This window comes from Scyliorhinus torazame, chromosome 2, assembly GCF_047496885.1.
Source record: "Scyliorhinus torazame isolate Kashiwa2021f chromosome 2, sScyTor2.1, whole genome shotgun sequence".
Lineage (NCBI taxonomy): Eukaryota > Metazoa > Chordata > Chondrichthyes > Carcharhiniformes > Scyliorhinidae > Scyliorhinus > Scyliorhinus torazame.
Genome location: NC_092708.1, coordinates 10,371,862 through 10,391,570, shown reverse-complemented (window position 1 = coordinate 10,391,570; position 19,709 = coordinate 10,371,862). Strand labels below are relative to the sequence as shown.

At 48.2% G+C, this 19,709-nt stretch overlaps 1 protein-coding gene across 6 annotated transcripts in view; it reads left to right on the top strand.

Moving 5' to 3' along the window:
• tns1b (tensin 1b) overlaps positions 1 to 19,709 on the top strand; it is a 1,628,779-nt gene that overhangs the window by 512,949 nt on the left and 1,096,121 nt on the right. The gene's annotated exons all lie outside the window — the stretch shown is intronic.

Here is a 19,709-nt window from a genome sequence, read left to right as displayed (position 1 = left end):
GAGCCCGGCCAGGTGGATCCCGGAGCCATATGTATTCTATTGTCTTCTGTGCCTGTAGTACAGCAGCCTTTTGTCTTCAATAAACCCCTTTGTTACCACTGGAGGCCTCCAGCATGTCGGCATCAAGCCACCACACCACCAGCGGTCAGCACTGCTGCCTCACAGCGCCAGCGACCCGGGTTCAATTCTGGCCTCGGGTGACTGTCTGTGCGGAGTTTGCACTTTCTCCCCCGTGTCTGCGTGGGTTTCCTCCGGGTGCTCCGGTTTCCTCCCACAGTCCAAAGATGCGCCGGTTAGGTGGATTGGCCGTGATAAATCGACCCCTTAGCATCCAGAAGGTGAGGTAGTGTTTCTGGGTTATGGGGATAGGGTGGAGGTGTGGGCTTAAATGGGGTGCTCTTTCCAAGGGCCGGTGCAGATTTGATGGGCCGAATGGCCTCCCTCTGCACTGCGGGTGCTCTATGATTCTATACCGACAAAGTCAGGTTGTGAACAGAAATGAGACCGTGAACGTTGTTTGGGTGAGCGATTTGTGCGGGCGGACGGTTTCTGCAAAGTTGACCAATCAGCTGCTATTGGCACGTGTGAACTTTGTTTGACTCTGTCGCATTTCCATCTGGAAGCAATAGGGCCAGACGGCATTTGATAAGCTGCTACCACAAAGATGACTGCAGAAGATAAAAACTGATGGTGTAGGGGGTAACATATTGTCACAGATTGAAGATTGCCGGGTTAACAGGAAGCCGAGAGTAGGCATAAGTGGGCTTTTGCCCGTTTGGCAAGATGTGACGAGTGGTGTGACACAGGGGTCAGTGCGGGGACCTCAACTTTTACAATTTATATAAATGACTTGAATGAAGGGATTGAAGGTATTGGTGCTAAATTTGCTGATGGTAGGGCAGTAAATTGTGAAGAGGACATAAGGAGGCTACAAGGAGACACAGGTAAGGCAAAAATGTGGCAAATGGAATATAATGTGGGCAAATGTGAAATTGTCCATTTTGACAGGAAGAGTAAACAAGAAGCTTCAAATCTAAATGGAGAGAGATTACAGAGCTCGGAGGTACAGAGGGATCTGGCTGTCCGAGTGCATGAATCACGAAAGGCGAGTATACAGATACAGCAAGTAATGAGGCAAGGTAAGAGGATTTTCTTGTTTATTGTGAGGGGAATTGATTACAAAAGGGGTGAGGTTATGCTTCAGTTGTACAGAACGTTGATGAGACCACATTTGGAGTATTGTGGGCAGTGTTGGTAACCTTTATTTCAGGAAGGGTGTAATTGCATTAGAAGTAGTTCAGAGCAGGTTTACCAGACGAATCGCAGGAATGGACAGGTTTCTTCGAGGATAGGTTGGAGAGGATCTGCTTGTATCCACCAGAGCAGGGTTTCCCAAATCCTTCCTGCTGCGGAACCCCTTTGACCTCCCAAGAGGACTGCACGTACCCCTGGGAAACATTCTCATTGGGTTGAAGCGTCAAACCACCAAAAATAATACTTTGCCCACAATAGGTAGAAACATACAAAAGCCAAATTCATGGAAGCCAGTTTTGTTTCTTATATCTCCACATTTATTAGAATTAAAAATATCTTATTGGAAAATGTTCTTAGCTCCCAGCTTTTTCTCATTTTTAATAGTCAGAGTGTTGCTCGATTCTCATATTGAACACATGCACACGTCTCTTTCTTACACACACATCACACTCACATCACACTCACATTCACACTCACATCACACTCACACACTCACATCACACTCACAGTCACATCACACTCACACACTCACATCACACACACACACTCACATCACACTCACACTCATACCCACACACTAACATCACACTCACAGTCACATCACACACACATCACACACACACTCTCACATCACACACACACTCACATCACACTCACATCACACTCACACACTCACATCACACTCACAGTCACGTCACACTCACACACTCACATCACACACTCACATCACACACACACACTCACATCACACTCACACACTCACATCACACTCACTCACATCACACACACCCACTCACATCACACACGCACTCTCACATTACACACACACACTTGCATCACACACACACACTCACATCACACACACACACTCACATCACACTCACACTCATACCCACACACTAACATCACACTCACAGTCACATCACACTCACATCACACACACACACACTCACTCACATCACACACACCCACTCACATCACACACGCACTCTCACATTACACACACACACTCACATCACACACACACACTCACATCACACACACACACTCACATCACACACACACTCACATCACACACACACACTAACATCACACACACATACACACACATTCACATCACACACCCACTCTCACATTACACACACACTCACATCACACACATCACACTCACATCACACTCACACACTCACATCACACACACACGCTCGCATCACACACGCACTCTCACATTACACACACACACACTCATATCACACACACACACTCACATCACACTCACACACTCACATCACACATGAACTCTCACATTACACACACACACTCACATCACACACACATCACACTCACACTCACATCACACTCACACACTCACATCACACTCACACACTCACATCACACACACACTCACATCACACACACTAACATCACACACACACATTCACATCACACACACACACTCACACACACACTCACATCACACACTCACATCACACACACACTCACATCACACTCACACACTCATATCACACACACTCACATCACACACACACTCACATCACACACATCGCACTCACATCACACTCACATCATACACACACAGTCACATCACTCACACTCACATCACACATAAACACTCACATCACTCTCACATTACACACACACACACACACTCATATCACACACACACTCACATCACACACACATTACACACACACTCACATCACAAACACTCATATCACTCACACAACACACACTCACACACTCACATCACACACACTCACATCACACTCACTCTCCCATCACACACACACACTCACATCACACACACATTACACACACACTCACATCACAAACACACACTCACATCACACTCACACACTCACATCACACATGAACTCTCACATTACACACACACACTCACATCACACACACATCACACTCACACTCACATCACACTCACACACTCACATCACACTCACACACTCACATCACACACACACTCACATCACACACACTAACATCACACACACACATTCACATCACACACACACACTCACACACACACTCACATCACACACTCACATCACACACACACTCACATCACACTCACACACTCATATCACACACACTCACATCACACACACACTCACATCACACACATCGCACTCACATCACACTCACATCATACACACACAGTCACATCACTCACACTCACATCACACATAAACACTCACATCACTCTCACATTTCACACACACACACACACTCATATCACACACACACTCACATCACACACATTACACACACACTCACATCACAAACACTCATATCACTCACACAACACACACTCACACACTCACATCACACACACTCACATCACACTCACTCTCCCATCACACACACACACTCACATCACACACACATTACACACACACTCACATCACAAACACTCATATCACTCACACAACACACACTCACACATTCACATCCCACACACACACACACACACATCACACACACATCCCTCACACTCACATCACACATACACACTCACATCACAAATCACACTCGCATCACACTCACATCACACACACATCACACTCACATCACACACACACTCACATCGCACACATCACACACACACTCACATCGCACACACTCATATCACTCACACAAACACACACTAACATTGCACTCACACACACTCACATCTCACACAAACACACTCACACACACTCACATCTCACACAAACACACACTCACATCACACACACACTCACATCTCACCCACACACACTCACATCACACACACTCACATCACTCATACAAACACATACTCACATCACAAACACATCACACTCACACACACTCACATCACTCACACAAACACACACTCACATCTCACTCACACACTCGCATTACTTACACTCACATCTCACACACATCACACTCACACACACTCACATCTCACACACACACACATGCTCACATCACTCACATCTCACACACACACACTCACACACACTCACATCACAATCACACACACACAGACTCACATCACACACATATGCACACTCACAATCACTTGCACACATATACTCACACTCACATCACACACACACATTACACACACATCACACACGCACATCACATACACACTTACTCACACACACACTCACATCACACATCGCGCACACACACACACACATATACTCACATCGCACACACTCACATCACACAGACACAATACACATCACATGAGCTGGTTTAGCACACTGGGCTAAATCGCTGGCTTTTAAAGCAGACCAAGGCAGGCCAGCAGCACGGTTCAATTCCCGTAACAGCCTCCCCGAACAGGCGCCAGAATGTGGCGACTAGGGGCTTTTCACAGTAACTTCATTGAAGCCTACTTGTGACAATAAGCGATTTTCATTCACACTCACATCACAGACACGAGACATATCACGCTCACACATATGCTCACACTCACATCACATTGACCCACAGATACATAGAAAATAGGAGCCAGAGAAGGCCATTCGGCCCTTCGAGCCAGCTCCGCCATTAGGTATGATCACAGGACTTCCGGGTGCGGCGATGACCAGCTAGGTCGCACGTTTCGGCAGCTCCCAGTGGAACGGACTTTTGGGCTCTTGATAGGAGCCCCAACGGCAATTCTAACGGCAAAAAACACTGTGCTGGAATCCAGAAGGGAATCCCCCCTGGATACGGATGGAAAAAGGAGAGGAAAGTGGCCGGATTGCGGTGGATCCTCTAGAGCAGCGGCCAGGAAGGCAGGCACAAAGCAAGATGGCGTCGGAAGGAGGCAGTTTAATATGGGGCCCTGACCAACAAGAGTTCCTGCGGCGCTGTGTGGAAGAACTTAAAAAGGAGATGAAGAAGGAGCTGCTGGCCCCGATATTACAGGCGATTGAAGGGCTAAAGGAGGAGCAAAAGACCCAGGAGCAGGAGCTTCGGGTCGTGAAGGCAAAGGCTGCCGAGAACGAGGACGATATACAAGGCCTGGTGGTGAAGACAGAGATGCACGAGGCACAACACAAAAGGTGTGTGGAAAGGCTGGAGGTGCTGGAGAATAATGCGAGGAGGAAGAATTTAAGGACTCTTGGTCTTCCTGAAAGTGTAGAAGGGGCTGACGTCTGGGCATATGTGAGCACGATGCTGCACTCATTAATGGGATCGGAGGCCCCGACGGGTCCGCTGGAGGTGGAGGGAGCCTATCGAGTTATGGCACGAAGACCGAGGGCTGGAGAAATTCCTCGAGCCATAGTGGTGAGATTTCTCCGATATAAGGACAGAGAGATGGTCCTCAGATGGGCAAAGAAAACTCGGAGTAGTAGGTGGGAGAACGCGGTGATCCGCGTATATCAAAATTGGAGTGCGGAGGTGGCGAGAAGGAGGGCAAGCTTTAATCGGGCCAAGGCGGTGCTGCACAAACGGAAGATTAAATTTGGAATGCTGCAACCGGCAAGACTGTGTGTCACACATCAAGGGAAACACCACTACTTTGAAACGGCAGATGAGGCGTGGACATTTATTGTCGAGGAAATCTTTGGATCCTCGCTGTCTTCAGGGGATGTCCCGGAGGACTGGAGAATAGCCAATGTTGTTCCTCTGTTTAAGAAGGGTAGCAAGGATAATCCCGGGAACTACAGGCCGGTGAGCCTTACTTCAGTGGTAGGGAAATTACTGGAGAGAATTCTTCGAGACAGGATCTACTCCCATTTGGAAGCAAATGGACGTATTAGTGAGAGGCAGCACGGTTTTGTGAAGGGGAGGTCGTGTCTCACTAACTTGATAGAGTTTTTCGAGGAGGTCACTAAGATGATTGATGCAGGTAGGGCAGTAGATGTTGTCTATATGGACTTCAGTAAGGCCTTTGACAAGGTCCCTCATGGTAGACTAGTACAAAAGGTGAAGTCACACGGGATCAGGGGTGAACTGGCAAGGTGGATACAGAACTGGCTAGGCCATAGAAGGCAGAGGGTAGCAATGGAGGAATGCTTTTCTCATTGGAGGGCCGTGACCAGTGGTGTTCCACAGGGATCAGTGCTGGGACCTTTGCTCTTTGTAGTATATATAAATGATTTGGAGGAAAATGTAACTGGTCTGATTAGTAAGTTTGCAGACGACACAAAGGTTGGTGGAATTGCGGATAGCGATGAGGACTGTCTGAGGATACAGCAGGATTTAGATTGTCTGGAGACTTGGGCGGAGAGATGGCAGATGGAGTTTAATCCGGACAAATGTGAGGTAATGCATTTTGGAAGGGCTAATGCAGGTAGGGAATATACAGTGAATGGTAGAACCCTCAAGAGTATTGAAAGTCAAAGAGATCTAGGAGTACAGGTCCACAGGTCATTGAAAGGGGCAACACAGGTGGAGAAGGTAGTCAAGAAGGCATACGGCATGCTTGCCTTCATTGGCCGGGGCATTGAGTATAAGAATTGGCAAGTCATGTTGCAGCTGTATAGAACCTTAGTTAGGCCACACTTGGAGTATAGTGTTCAATTCTGGTCGCCACACTACCAGAAGGATGTGGAGGCTTTAGAGAGGGTGCAGAAGAGATTTACCAGAATGTTGCCTGGTATGGAGGGCATAAGCTATGAGGAGCGATTGAATAAACTCGGTTTGTTCTCACTGGAACGAAGGAGGTTGAGGGGCGACCTGATAGAGGTATACAAAATTATGAGGGGCATAGACAGAGTGGATAGTCAGAGGCTTTTCCCCAGGGTAGAGGGGTCAATTACTAGGGGGCATAGGTTTAAGGTGAGAGGGGCAAAGTTTAGAGTAGATGTACGAGGCAAGTTTTTTACGCAGAGGGTAGTGGGTGCCTGGAACTCACTACCGGAGGAGGTAGTGGAAGCAGGGACGATAGGGACATTTAAGGGGCATCTTGACAATTATATGAATAGGATGGGAATAGAAGGATACGGACCCAGGAAGTGTAGAAGATTGTAGTTTAGTCGGGCAGTATGGTCGGCACGGGCTTGGAGGGCCGAAGGGCCTATTCCTGTGCTGTACATTTCTTTGTTCTTTGTTTGTTTGAGGAGAAACTGGAGTGAGCGGGCCATAAAAAGAACGTTTGGGACAAAGTGGGTTGGGGGGGAATATGTAGGATGAAGGGGGGGAAAAGAGGGAAGAGATGACTTCCCAAGTTGTTAATCCTGCGACCCTGTAATTTTTCTCTCTTCCCCATGTCGTGGGGAAGGGGGGGAGGGAGGATGAGGAGCTGAGGGCTCCGGCCATTGGGGGGCGGGGCCAAAAGGGAAGTGCGGGCTTTGTTCCCGCGCTATGGTAATCACGGCGGGAACAGGGAAGCAGGAAGGAGGGGGCCTCGCACAGTGTGAGCCGAGGTCACGGGGGAAGCCGAGGTCGGCCAGAGTTTGCTGACTTCTGGGAGCAACATGGGGGGTGCAATTACGCTAGTTTGGGATCTAGCGGGGTGGAGGGGGTTAACTGGGTTGCTGCTGCTGGGGAGAAGGGGGAGCTGGTATGGGGGGGTGGGTTGGGACGGGGGGGGCGCTGCTTCAGGGAGATACGGCTACGTGGGAACCGGGTGAGGAGCTGGATTGAAAAAGGAGATGGCTAGTCGTCAAGGGGGGGGGGGTAAAGAGCCCCCCAACCCGGTTGATCACGTGAAATGTGAGAGGGCTGAACGGGCCGATTAAGAGGGCACGGGTACTCGCACACCTAAAGAAACTTAAGGCAGATGTGGTTATGCTTCAGGAAACGCATCTGAAGCTGATAGACCAGGTCAGACTACGCAAAGGATGGGTGGGGCAGGTGTTTCATTCGGGGCTTGACGCAAAAAACAGGGGGGTGGCCATACTGGTGGGGAAGCGGGTAATGTTTAAGGCAAAGACTATAGTGGCGGATAGTGGGGGCAGATACGTGATGGTGAGTGGCAAATTGCAAGGGGAGGCGGTGGTATGAGTGAAAGTGTATGCCCCGAACTGGGATGATGCCAACTTTATGAGGCGTATGTTAGGACGTATCCCGGACCTAGAGGTGGGGAAGTTGGTAATGGGTGGAGATTTTAATACGGTGCTGGACCCAGGGCTGGACAGATCGAGGTCCAGGACCGGAAGGAGGCCGGCTGCAGCTAGGGTGCTTAAGGACTTTATGGAGCAGATGGGAGGAGTAGACCCCTGGAGAGTAAGGAGTTTTCGTTTTTCTCCTGTGTCCACAAAGTTTATTCACAAATAGATTTTTTTGTTTTGGAAAGGGCACTGATCCCAAAGGTGACGGGGACGGAGTACACGGCTATAGCCATTTCGGATCATGCTCCACATTGGGTGGACCTGGAGATAGGGGAAGAAAAACAACAGCGTCCACCCTGGAGAATGGACATGGGATTATTGGCAGATGAGGGTGTGTGTTTAAGGGTGAGGGGGTGTATTGAAAGGTACTTGGAACTCAATGATAATGGGGAGGTACAGGTGGTAGTGGTCTGGGAGGCGCTGAAGGCAGTGGTTAGAGGGGAGCTGATATCTATTAGGGCACATAAAGGAAAGCAGGAGGGTAGGGAAAGGGAGCGGTTGTTGAAAGAACTTCTGAGGGTGGACAGACAATATGCGGAGGCACCGGAGGAGGGACTGTACAAGGATAGGCAAAGGCTACATGTAGAATTTGACTTGTTGACTACGGGTAATGCAGAGGCACAATGGAGGAAGGCACAGGGTGTACAGTACGAATACGGGGAGAAGGCGAGCAGGTTGCTGGCCCACCAACTGAGGAAAAGGGGAGCAGCGAGGGAGATAGGGGGGGTGAGAAATGAGGAGGGAGAGATGGAGCGGGGAGCAGAGAGAGTGAATAGAGTGTTCAAGGCATTTTACGAAAGATTATATGAAGCTCAGCCCCCGGATGGGAAGGAGAGAATGATGTGCTTTCTGGATCAGCTGGAATTTCCTAAGGTGGAGGAGCAGGAGAGGTTGGGACTGGGAGCACAGATTGAGACGGAGGAAGTGGCGAAAGGGATTGGGAGTATGCAGGCGGGGAAGGTCCCGGGACCAGACGGATTCCCAGTTGAATTCTATAGGAAATATATGGACTTGTTGGCCCCGCTACTGATGAGAACCTTTAATGAGGCGAGGGAAAGGGGGCAGCTGCCCCCGACTATGTCAGAGGCAACGATATCGCTCCTCCTAAAGAAGGAAAAAGACCCGCTGCAATGTGGGTCCTACAGGCCCATTTCCCTCCTGAATGTGGATGTTAAGATTCTGGCCAAGGTAATGGCAATGAGGATAGAGGATTGTGTCCCGGGGGTGGTTCATGAGGACCAAACTGGGTTTGTGAAGGGGAGACAGCTGAATACAAATATACGGAGGCTGCTAGGGGTAATGATGATGCCCCCACCAGAGGGGGAAGCGGAGATAGTGGTGGCGATGGATGCTGAGAAAGCATTTGATAGAGTGGAGTGGGATTATTTGTGGGAGGTGCTGAGGAGATTTGGTTTTGGGGATGGGTATATCAGGTGGGTACAGTTGTTGTATAGGGCCCCGATGGCAAGCGTGGTCACGAATGGACGGGGGTCTGACTATTTTCGGCTCCATAGAGGGACGAGGCAGGGATGTCCTCTGTCCCCGTTATTGTTTGCACTGGCGATTGAACCCCTGGCCATAGCATTGAGGGGGTCCAGGAAGTGGAGGGGAGTACTCAGGGGGGGAGAAGAACACCGGGTATCTCTGTATGCGGATGATTTGTTGCTATATGTGGCGGACCCGGCGGAGGGGATGCCAGAGATAATGCGGATACTTGGGGAGTTTGGGGATTTTTCAGGGTATAAACTGAACATGGGGAAAAGTGAGTTGTTTGTGGTGCATCCAGGGGAGCAGAGCAAAGAGATAGAGGATTTACCGTTGAGGAAGGTAACAAGGGACTTCCGGTACTTGGGGATCCAGATAGCCAAGAATTGGGGTACATTACACAGGCTTAATTTAACGCGGTTGGTGGAACAGATGGAGGAGGACTTTAAGAGATGGGACATGGTGTCCCTGTCATTGGCAGGTAGGGTGCAGGCGGTTACAATGGTGGTCCTCCTGAGATTCCTTTTTGTGTTTCAGTGCATCCCGGTGGTGATCACGAAGGCTTTTTTCAAAAGAATCGAGAAGAGTATTTTGAGTTTTGTGTGGGCTGGGAAGACCCCGAGAGTGAGGAGGGGATTCTTGCAGCGTAGTAGGGACAGGGGGGGGCTGGCACTACCGAGCCTAAGTGAGTACTACTGGGCCGCCAATGTTTCAATGGTGTGTAAGTGGATGGGAGAAGGGGAGGGAGCGGCGTGGAAGAGATTGGAGAGGGCGTCCTGCAGGGGGACTAGCCTACAAGCAATGATGACGGCGCCGTTGCCGTTCTCACCAAAGAAATACACCACAAGCCCGGTGGTGGTGGCTACATTGAAAATTTGGGGGCAGTGGAGACGGCATAGGGGAAGGACGGGAGCTTCGGTGCGGTCCCCAATAAGAAACAATCATAGGTTCATTCCGGGGAGAATGGATGGGGGATTTGGAGCATGGCAAAGAGCTGGGGTAGTACAACTGAGAGATCTGTTTGTAGATGGGACGTTTGCGAGTCTGGGAGCGCTGACGGAAAAATATGGGTTGCCCCAAGGGAATGCATTTCGGTATATGTAACTGAGGGCTTTTGCGAGGCAACAGGTGAGGGAATTCCCGCAGCTCCCGACGCAGGAGGTGCAGGATAGAGTGATCTCAGAGACATGGGTGGGGGATGGTAAGGTGTCGGACATATACAGGGAAATGAGGGACGAGGGGCAGATCATGGTAGATGAGCTGAAAGGGAAATGGGAAGAAGAACTGGGGGAGGAGGTTGAGGAGGGGCTGTGGGCTGATGCCCTACGTAGGGTAAACTCATCGTCCTCGTGTGCCAGGCTAAGCCTGATACAATTTAAGGTGTTACACAGGGCGCATGTGACTGGAGCACGGCCTAGTAAATTTTTGGGGGTAGAGGATAGGTGTGCGAGATGCTCGAGAGGCCCAGCGAATCACACCCACATGTTCTGGTCATGCCCGGCACTACAGGGGTTCTGGGTGGGGGTGGCAAAGGTGCTTTTGAAGGTGGTGGGGGTCCGGGTCGAACCAAGCTGGGGGTTGGCTATATTTGGGGTTGCAGAAGAGCCGGGAGTGCAGGAGGCGAGAGAGGCTGATGTTTTGGCCTTTGCGTCCCTAGTAGCCCGGCGCAGGATATTGTTAATGTGGAAGGAAGCCAAACCCCCGGGTGTGGAGACCTGGATAAACGACATGGCAGGGTTTATAAAGTTAGAATGGATTAAGTTTGTGTTAAGGGGTTCGGCTCAGGGGTTCACCAGGCGGTGGCAACCGTTCGTCGATTACCTCACAGAAAGATAGAGGGAATGGAAAAGAAGTAGACAACAGCAGCAACCCAGGGGGGGGGGGGGGGGGGGGGAGGGGGGGGGAGGGGAGGGGGAGGAGGAATCGAACGGACTCTCAGAGATGTTATTGTATATGTATAATATGTATAGGTAGTTGTTATAGGTAATTGTATATTGGATTGTTGGATTGTATTTTTGGAGAGTATTTATTTTTGACCAGGCAGTTGCCATTCAGTTCTGTTTTTGTTCTTGTTTATATATTAATTATTTACTGGTTTAAAACTGGCCACTGTTATTTATATTGCTTTATTGTTGTGTAAAAGAAACACTACGTACTGTTATGTTTGGCCAAAAATCTTGAATAAAATATATTTTTTAAAAAAGGTATGATCACAGCAAAATACCCTTATTCACCACATATCCCTCGATCCCTTTAGCCCCAAGAGCTGTATCTAATTCCGCCTTGAAATTACACAACGTTTGGGCCTCAACTACTTTCTGTGGGAGTGAATTCCACAGATTCCCCGCTCCCTGGGTGAAGAAATTTCTCCTCACCTCAGTCCTAAAAGGTTTACCACTTATCTTCAACTATGACCCCTAGTTCTGGACTCCCCCACCATCCGGAACATTCTTTCTGAATCTACCCTGTCTAATCCTGTTAGAATTTTGAAAGTTTCTATGAGATCCCCTCTCACTCTTCTAAACTCCAATGAATATAATCCTAACCCATTTAGTCTCTCCTCATATGACAGTCCCGCCATCCCAGGAATCAGTCTGGTAAACCTTCGCTGCGCTCCCTCCATAGCAAGAACATCCTTCCTCAGAGAAGGACACCAAAACTGCCCACAATACTCCAGGTGTGGCCTCACCAATGCCCGATACAATTACAGTAAAACATCTCTGTTCCTAGGCTCCAATCCTCTCGCAATGAAGGCCAACATACCATTTGCCTTCTTCCCTGCCGGCTGTACCTGCGCGCTTACTTTCAGCGACTGATGCACGAGGACACCAAGGTCTCTCTGAGCATCCGCCTCTCTCAATTTACACCCATTCAAATAATAATCTGTCTTCCTATTTTTGCTTCCGAAGTGGATAGCCTCACATTTACCCACATTATACTGCATCTGCCATGCATTTGCCCACTCACTCAGCCTGTCCAAATCCCGCTGAAGCATCTCTGCATCCTCCTCACAGCTCACCCTCCCACCCAACTTTGTATCATCTGCAAATTTGGAGATAAGGGGCGAGATTCTCCGACCCCCCGCCGGGTCGGAGAATCGCCGGGGGCTGGCGTGAATTCCACCCCCGACGGTTGCCGAATTCTCCGGCACTGGAGATTCGGCGGGGGCAGGAATCGCGCCGCGCCGGTTGGTGGGCCCCCCCCCCCAGCGATTCTCCGGCCCGGATGGCCCGAAGTCCCGCTGCTAGAATGCCATTCCCGCCGGCGTGGATTAAACCACCTCTCTTACCGGCGGGACACGGCAGCGCGGGCGAGCTCCGGGGTCCTGGGGAGGGGGCGCCCCCACGTTGGTCTGGCCCGCGATCGGGGCCCACCAATCCGCGGGCGGGCCTGTGCCGTGGGGGCACTCTTTTCCTTGCGCCTTCGCCATGGTCTCCACCATGGCGGATGCAGAAGAGACCCCTCCACTGCGCATGCGCGGGAATGCCGTAAGCAGCCGCTGACGCTCCCGCGCATGCGCCGCCCAGCAAAGTCATTTCCACGCCAGCTGGCAGGGCACCAAAGGCCTTTCCCGCCAGTTGGCAGGGCGGAAATCAGTCCGGCGCGGGCCTAGCCCCTCAAGGTGAGGGCTCGGCCCCTCAAGATGCGGAGGATTCCGCACCTTTGGGGCGGCGCGATGCCGGACTGATTTGCGCCGTTTTTGGTGCCGGTCGGCGGACATCGCGCCGATACCGGAGAATTTCGCCCAAGGGGTGGGGTTCTCCGACCCCCGCCGGGTCGGAGAATCGCCTGGGGACGGCGTGAATCCTGCCCCCGCCGGCTGCCGAATTCTCCGGCGCCGGGGATTTGGCGGGGGCAGGAATCGTGCCGGTCGGCGGCCGCTGGCAGCGCCCCCCCCCCCCGGCGATTCTCTGGCCCGCGATGGGCCGAGTGGCCGCCCGTTAACGGCCGGTCCCGTCGGCGTAAATTACAACAGGTACTTATCGGCAGGACCTGGTTCCGCGGGCGGCCTCCGGGGTCCTTGGGGGGGCGCGGGGGTATCTGGCCCCGGGAGGTGCCCCCACGGTGGCCTGGCCCGCGATCGGAGCCCCCGATCCGCGGGCGGGCCTGTGCCGTGGGGGCACTCTATTCCTCTGCGTCGGCTGCTGTAACGGTCCGCGATGGCTGACGCGGAGATGAACCTCCCTGCGCATGCGCTGGGATGACGCCAGCACACGCTGGCGCTCCCGCGTATGCGCCAACTCCCGTCGGCCGGTGGATGCCCTTCGGCGCCGGTTGGCGTGGTGCCATGCCCCTTCCGCGCCGGCTGGCACGGCACAAACCACTCCGGCGCCAGCCTAGCCCCTGAAGGTGTGGAGGATTCCGCACCTGCGAGGCCGCCCGACGCCGGAGTGGTTCATGCCCCGCCGGTTCACGGAGAATCCCGCCCAAGACATTGAGGTCTCTCATCCAGATCATTAATATATAATGTGAACAGTTGGGGTCCGAGCACAGATCCCTGCGGAACCCCAATAGTCATTGTCTGACAATCAGAAAAAGACCAATTAATTCCAACATTTTTCTTTCTAACCATCTCAAGACACTACCCACAATCCCCAAGCTTTACATATTAATCTGCGATGTGAGACCTTGTCAAAAACCATCTGAAAGTCTAAATAAACCACATACCCGAACAGGTCCCGGAATGTGGCGACTAGGGGCTTTTCTCAGTAACTTCATACCTGTGACAATAAAAGATTACGATTATCCACCGGTTCTTCCTGGTCAACCCCACTAGTTACATCTTCAAAGAACTCTGGTAGATTTGTCAAGCATGATTTTCCTTTGTAAATCCATGCTCTGTCTGATTACACCGCTGCTTTCCAAATGCTGTGCTACCAAATCCTTGATAATGGACTCCAGCAACTTCCCTACTACCGACATTAGGCTCACTGGTCTATAGTTGCCTGTTTTCTCTCTACCTCCCTTTTTGAATTGCGGGTTATACCTTCTACCCTCCAATCTGTAGGAACCATTCCAGAGTCCAAAGAATTTTGGTAAATGTCCACCAACGGATCTACTATTTCTAGGATCACTCCCTTAAGCACCCTGGGATGAAGGTTATCAGGCCCTGGAGATTTGTCCACCTTCAGTCCCATAAGACCATAAGACATAGGAGCAGAATTAGGCCACTCGGCCCATCGAGTCTGCTCCGTCATTCAATCATGGCTGATATGTTTCTCATCCCCATTCTCCTGCCTTCTCCCCATAACCCCTGATCCCCTATTAATCAAGAATCTATCTATCTCTGTCTTAAAGACACTCAGTGATTTGGCCTCCACAGCCTTCTGCGGCAAAGAGTTCCACAGATTCACCACCCTCTGGCTGAAGAAATTCCTCCTCATCTCTATTTTAAAGGATCGTCCCTTTAGTCTGAGATGGTGTCCTCTGCTTCTAGTTTTTCCTACAAGTGGAATGATCCTCTATCCAGGCCTCGCAGTATCCTGTAAGTTTCAATAAGATCCCCTCTCATCCTTCTAAACTCTAACGAGTACAGACCCAGAGTCCTCAACCGTTCCTCATACGACGAGTTCTTCATTCCAGGGATCATTCTTGTGAACCTCCTCTGGACCCTTTCCAAGGCCAGCACATCCTTCCTTAGATATGGGGCCCAAAACTGCTCACAATACTCCAAATGGGGTCTGACCAGAGCCTTACACAGCCTCAGAAGTACATCCCTGGTCTTGTATTCTAGCCCTCTCGCCCCATTAATATCTCCAAAACCATTTCTTTACTGATACTAATTTCCTTCAGCTCCTCACTAAAGCTTGTGTTTCTCAGAACCTCTGGTACATTATTCATGTCTTCCTTTGTGGAGACAGAAGCAGAGTACAAATTTAGCTCCGCAGCCATTTCTTTGTTCCCTGTTATGAATTTCCCCATTTCTGACTGTGAGGGGCCTACATTAGTTTTTATGAATCTTTTTCTTTTTACATACCTTTTTTTTTATTAGAATACCCAATTTTTTTTCCCCTATTAAGGGGCACTTTTAGCGTGGCCAAATCACCTACCCTGCACATCTTTGGGTTGTGGGGTGAGGCTCATGCAGACACGGGGAGAATGTGCAAACTCCGCACGGACAGTGACCCGGAGCTAGGATCGAACCCGGATCCACGACGCCGTGAGGCAGCAGTGCTAACCACTGTGCCACCATGCTGCACCCTCGCTACATACTTATAGAAACTTTTACAGTCAGTTTATATGATTCCCGCCAGCTTATGTTCATATTGTATTTTCCCCTTCTTAATCAATCCCTTAGTCTGCCTTTGCTGAATTTTAAACTGTTCCCAATCCTATTGGGAACAGTCTAGTGCTTTTTCTTGCTGATTTGAACGCGTCTTCTTTGAATCTAATACTATCTCTAATTTCCCTTGTAAGCCATGGAGTTCTCTTTGTACTCTTGAGCTAAATAGGAATTAACAACTTTTGGAGTTCACCTATTCGTTCCTTGAATGCTGCCATTGTCTGTCCACTGTCCTTCCTTTCAGTAATGTTTCCCAGTCCATCATTGCCAGCTCATGCCTCATACCATCATAGTTACCTTTATTGAGGTTCAGGACCCTGGTCTCAGAATCAACTACCTCACTATTCACCTTGATAAATAATTCTACCATGTTATGGTCACTCATCCCCAAGGGTTCACTCACAACTAGATTGCCGACTAATCCTTTCTCATTGCACAAAATCCAGTCCAAGATGGTCTGTTCCCTTGTTGGTTCCTCAACAAACTGGTCCAGAAAACCATCCTGTACACACTCCGGAAATTCCTCCTCTATTGCACTGTGATTAATTTGACCCACCCAATCTATATGCAGATTAAAGTCACCATAATCGCAGATGTTCCTTTATCACATACATCTCTGATTTCCTGTCTAGTTCCAATACCAACATTACCACTGCAGATTAGTGGTCGGTGTACAACCCCAACGGAAGGTTATTTTTTTCCCCTTGATGTTTCTTAACTTGACCCAGACAGATTCCACATCATTTGTACTCAATATTGTATCAATATCCTCACGGCGCCGAGGTCCCAGGTTCGAATCCCGGCTCTGGGTCACTGCCCGTGTGGAGTTTGCACATTCTCCCCGTGTCTGTGTGGGTTTCACCCCCACAACCCAAAGATGTGCAGGGATTGGCCGCGCTAAATTGCCCCTTAATTGGAAAAAATGAATTGAGTATTCTTAAAAAAAATGTTTTTAATATTGTATCAATATCTTCTTTAATCAACAATCTTAATGCGAATCTGAATCAATCTGAAATAGAATCTGAATCAATCTGAAATAGAATCTGAATCAATCTGAAATAGAATCTGAATCAATCTGAATGTGAATCTGAAATAGAATCTGAATCAATCTGAAATAGAATCTGAATCAATCTGAAATAGAATCTGAATCAATCTGAAATAGAATCTGAATCAACTGAAATAGAATCTGAATCAATCTGAATGTGAATCTGAAATAGAATCTGAATCAATCTGAAATAGAATCTGAATCAATCTGAATGCGAATCTGAATCAATCTGAAATAGAATCTGAATCAATCTGAAATAGAATCTGAATCAATCTGAAATAGAATCTGAAATAGAATCTGAAATAGAATCTGAATCAATCTGAAATAGAATCTGAATCAATCTGAAATAGAATCTGAAATAGAATCTGAATCAATCTGAATGTGAATCTGAAATAGAATCTGAATCAATCTGAAATAGAATCTGAATCAATCTGAATGTGAATCTGAATCAATCTGAAATAGAATCTGTATCCATCTGAATGCAAATCTGAATCAATCTGAAATAGAATCTGTATCCATCTGAATGCAAATCTGAATCAATCTGAAATAGAATCTGTATTAAACTGAATGTGAATCTGAATCAATCTGAATGAGAATCTGAATCAACTGAAATAGAATCTGAATCAATCTGAAATAGAATCTGAATTAATCTGAAATACAATCTGAATCAACTGAATAGAATCTGAATCAACTGAAATAGAATCTGAATCAATCTGAAATAGAATCTGAATCAATCTGAAATAGAATCTGAAATAGAATCTGAATCAATCTGAAATAGAATCTGAAATAGAATCTGAATCAACTGAAATAGAATCTGAATCAACTGAAATAGAATCTGAATCAATTTGAAATAGAATCTGAATCAATCTGAAATACAATCTGAAATAGAATCTGAATCAATCTGAAATAGAATCTGAATCAATCTGAAATAGAATCTGAATCAATCTGAAATAGAATCTGTATCAATCTGAATGTGGATCTCAATCGATCTGAATCAGAATCTGTATCAATCTGAATGAGAATCTGAATCAATCAGAAATAGAATCTGAATTAATCTGAAATAGAATCTGAATCAACTGAAATAGAATCTGAATCAACTGAAATAGAATCTGAATCAATCTGAAATAGAATCTGAATCAATCTGAAATACAATCTGAAATAGAATCTGAATCAATCTGAAATAGAATCTGAAATAGAATCTGAATCAACTGAAATAGAATCTGAATCAACTGAAATAGAATCTGAATCAATCTGAAATAGAATCTGAATCAATCTGAAATACAATCTGAAATAGAATCTGAATCAATCTGAAATAGAATCTGAATCAATCTGAAATAGAATCTGAATCAATCTGAAATAGAATCTGAATCAATCTGAAATAGAATCTGTATCAATCTGAATGTGGATCTCAATCGATCTGAATCAGAATCTGTATCAATCTGAATGAGAATCTGAATCACTCAGAAATAGAATCTGAATCAATCTGAAATAGAATCTGAATCCATCCAAATGTAAATCACCAATTGATCTAAATGAGAATCTGAATTATTCTGAATGAGAATAGGATTGAATCTGAATGAGAATAAAAATCAAGCTGAATGTGAATCTGAACGATCTGAATGTGAATCTGAATCAATCTGGAACATAATCTGTAATCATCTGAATGTGGATCTCAATCGATCTGAATCAGAATCTGTATCAATCTGAATGAGAATCTGTATCAATCTGAATGAGAATCGGAATCAAATTTGGCTGTTGCTGCTTTCCCCCCGAGAGGCCATTCCCCTCAATAGTATCCAAAGCGCAATATCTGTTTTGCAGGGGAAAGGCCACAGTCTGCGATGTGACCAACCTCCAGCTCTGAAACTGCGGCATCCAGGAGCTGCAGCTGGTGACACTTCCTGCTCACATGGTGGCCCTGGGCACTGGAAATGTTTCCTGCTTCCCACATGGCGCAAGAGGAACAAACCGAGGCTTTGATTCACCCTGATATTAGATTAAATTATGATGTGGACTCAAACTACCCAGCCTGCAGAACACCGACCACGACACCACATAACCCTGCCATGGCAATCTCTGCAAGACGTGCCAGATCATCGACATGGATACCACCATTACATGTGAGAACACCACCCACCAGGTACGCGGTACATACTCGTGCGACTCGGCCAACGTTGTCTATCTCATACGCTGCAGGAAAGGATGTCCCGAAACGTGGTAGATTGGCGAGACCATGCAGACGCTGCGACAACGAATGAACGGACATCGTACGACAATCACCAGGCAGGAATGTTCCCTTCCAGTCGGGGTACACTTCAGCAGTCAAGGGCATTCAGCCTCTGATCTCCGGGTAAGCGTTCTCCAAGCCAGCCTTCAGGACGCGCGACAACGCAGAATTGCCGAGCAGAAACTTATAGCCAAGTTCCGCACACATGAGTGCGGCCTCAACCGGGACCTGGGATTCATGTCGCATTACATTCATCCCCCACCATCTGGCCTGCGAAATCCTACCAACTGTCCTGGCTTGAGACAATTCACACCTCTTTAACCTGGGGTTACCCCATCTCTGGCTCTGTAAAGA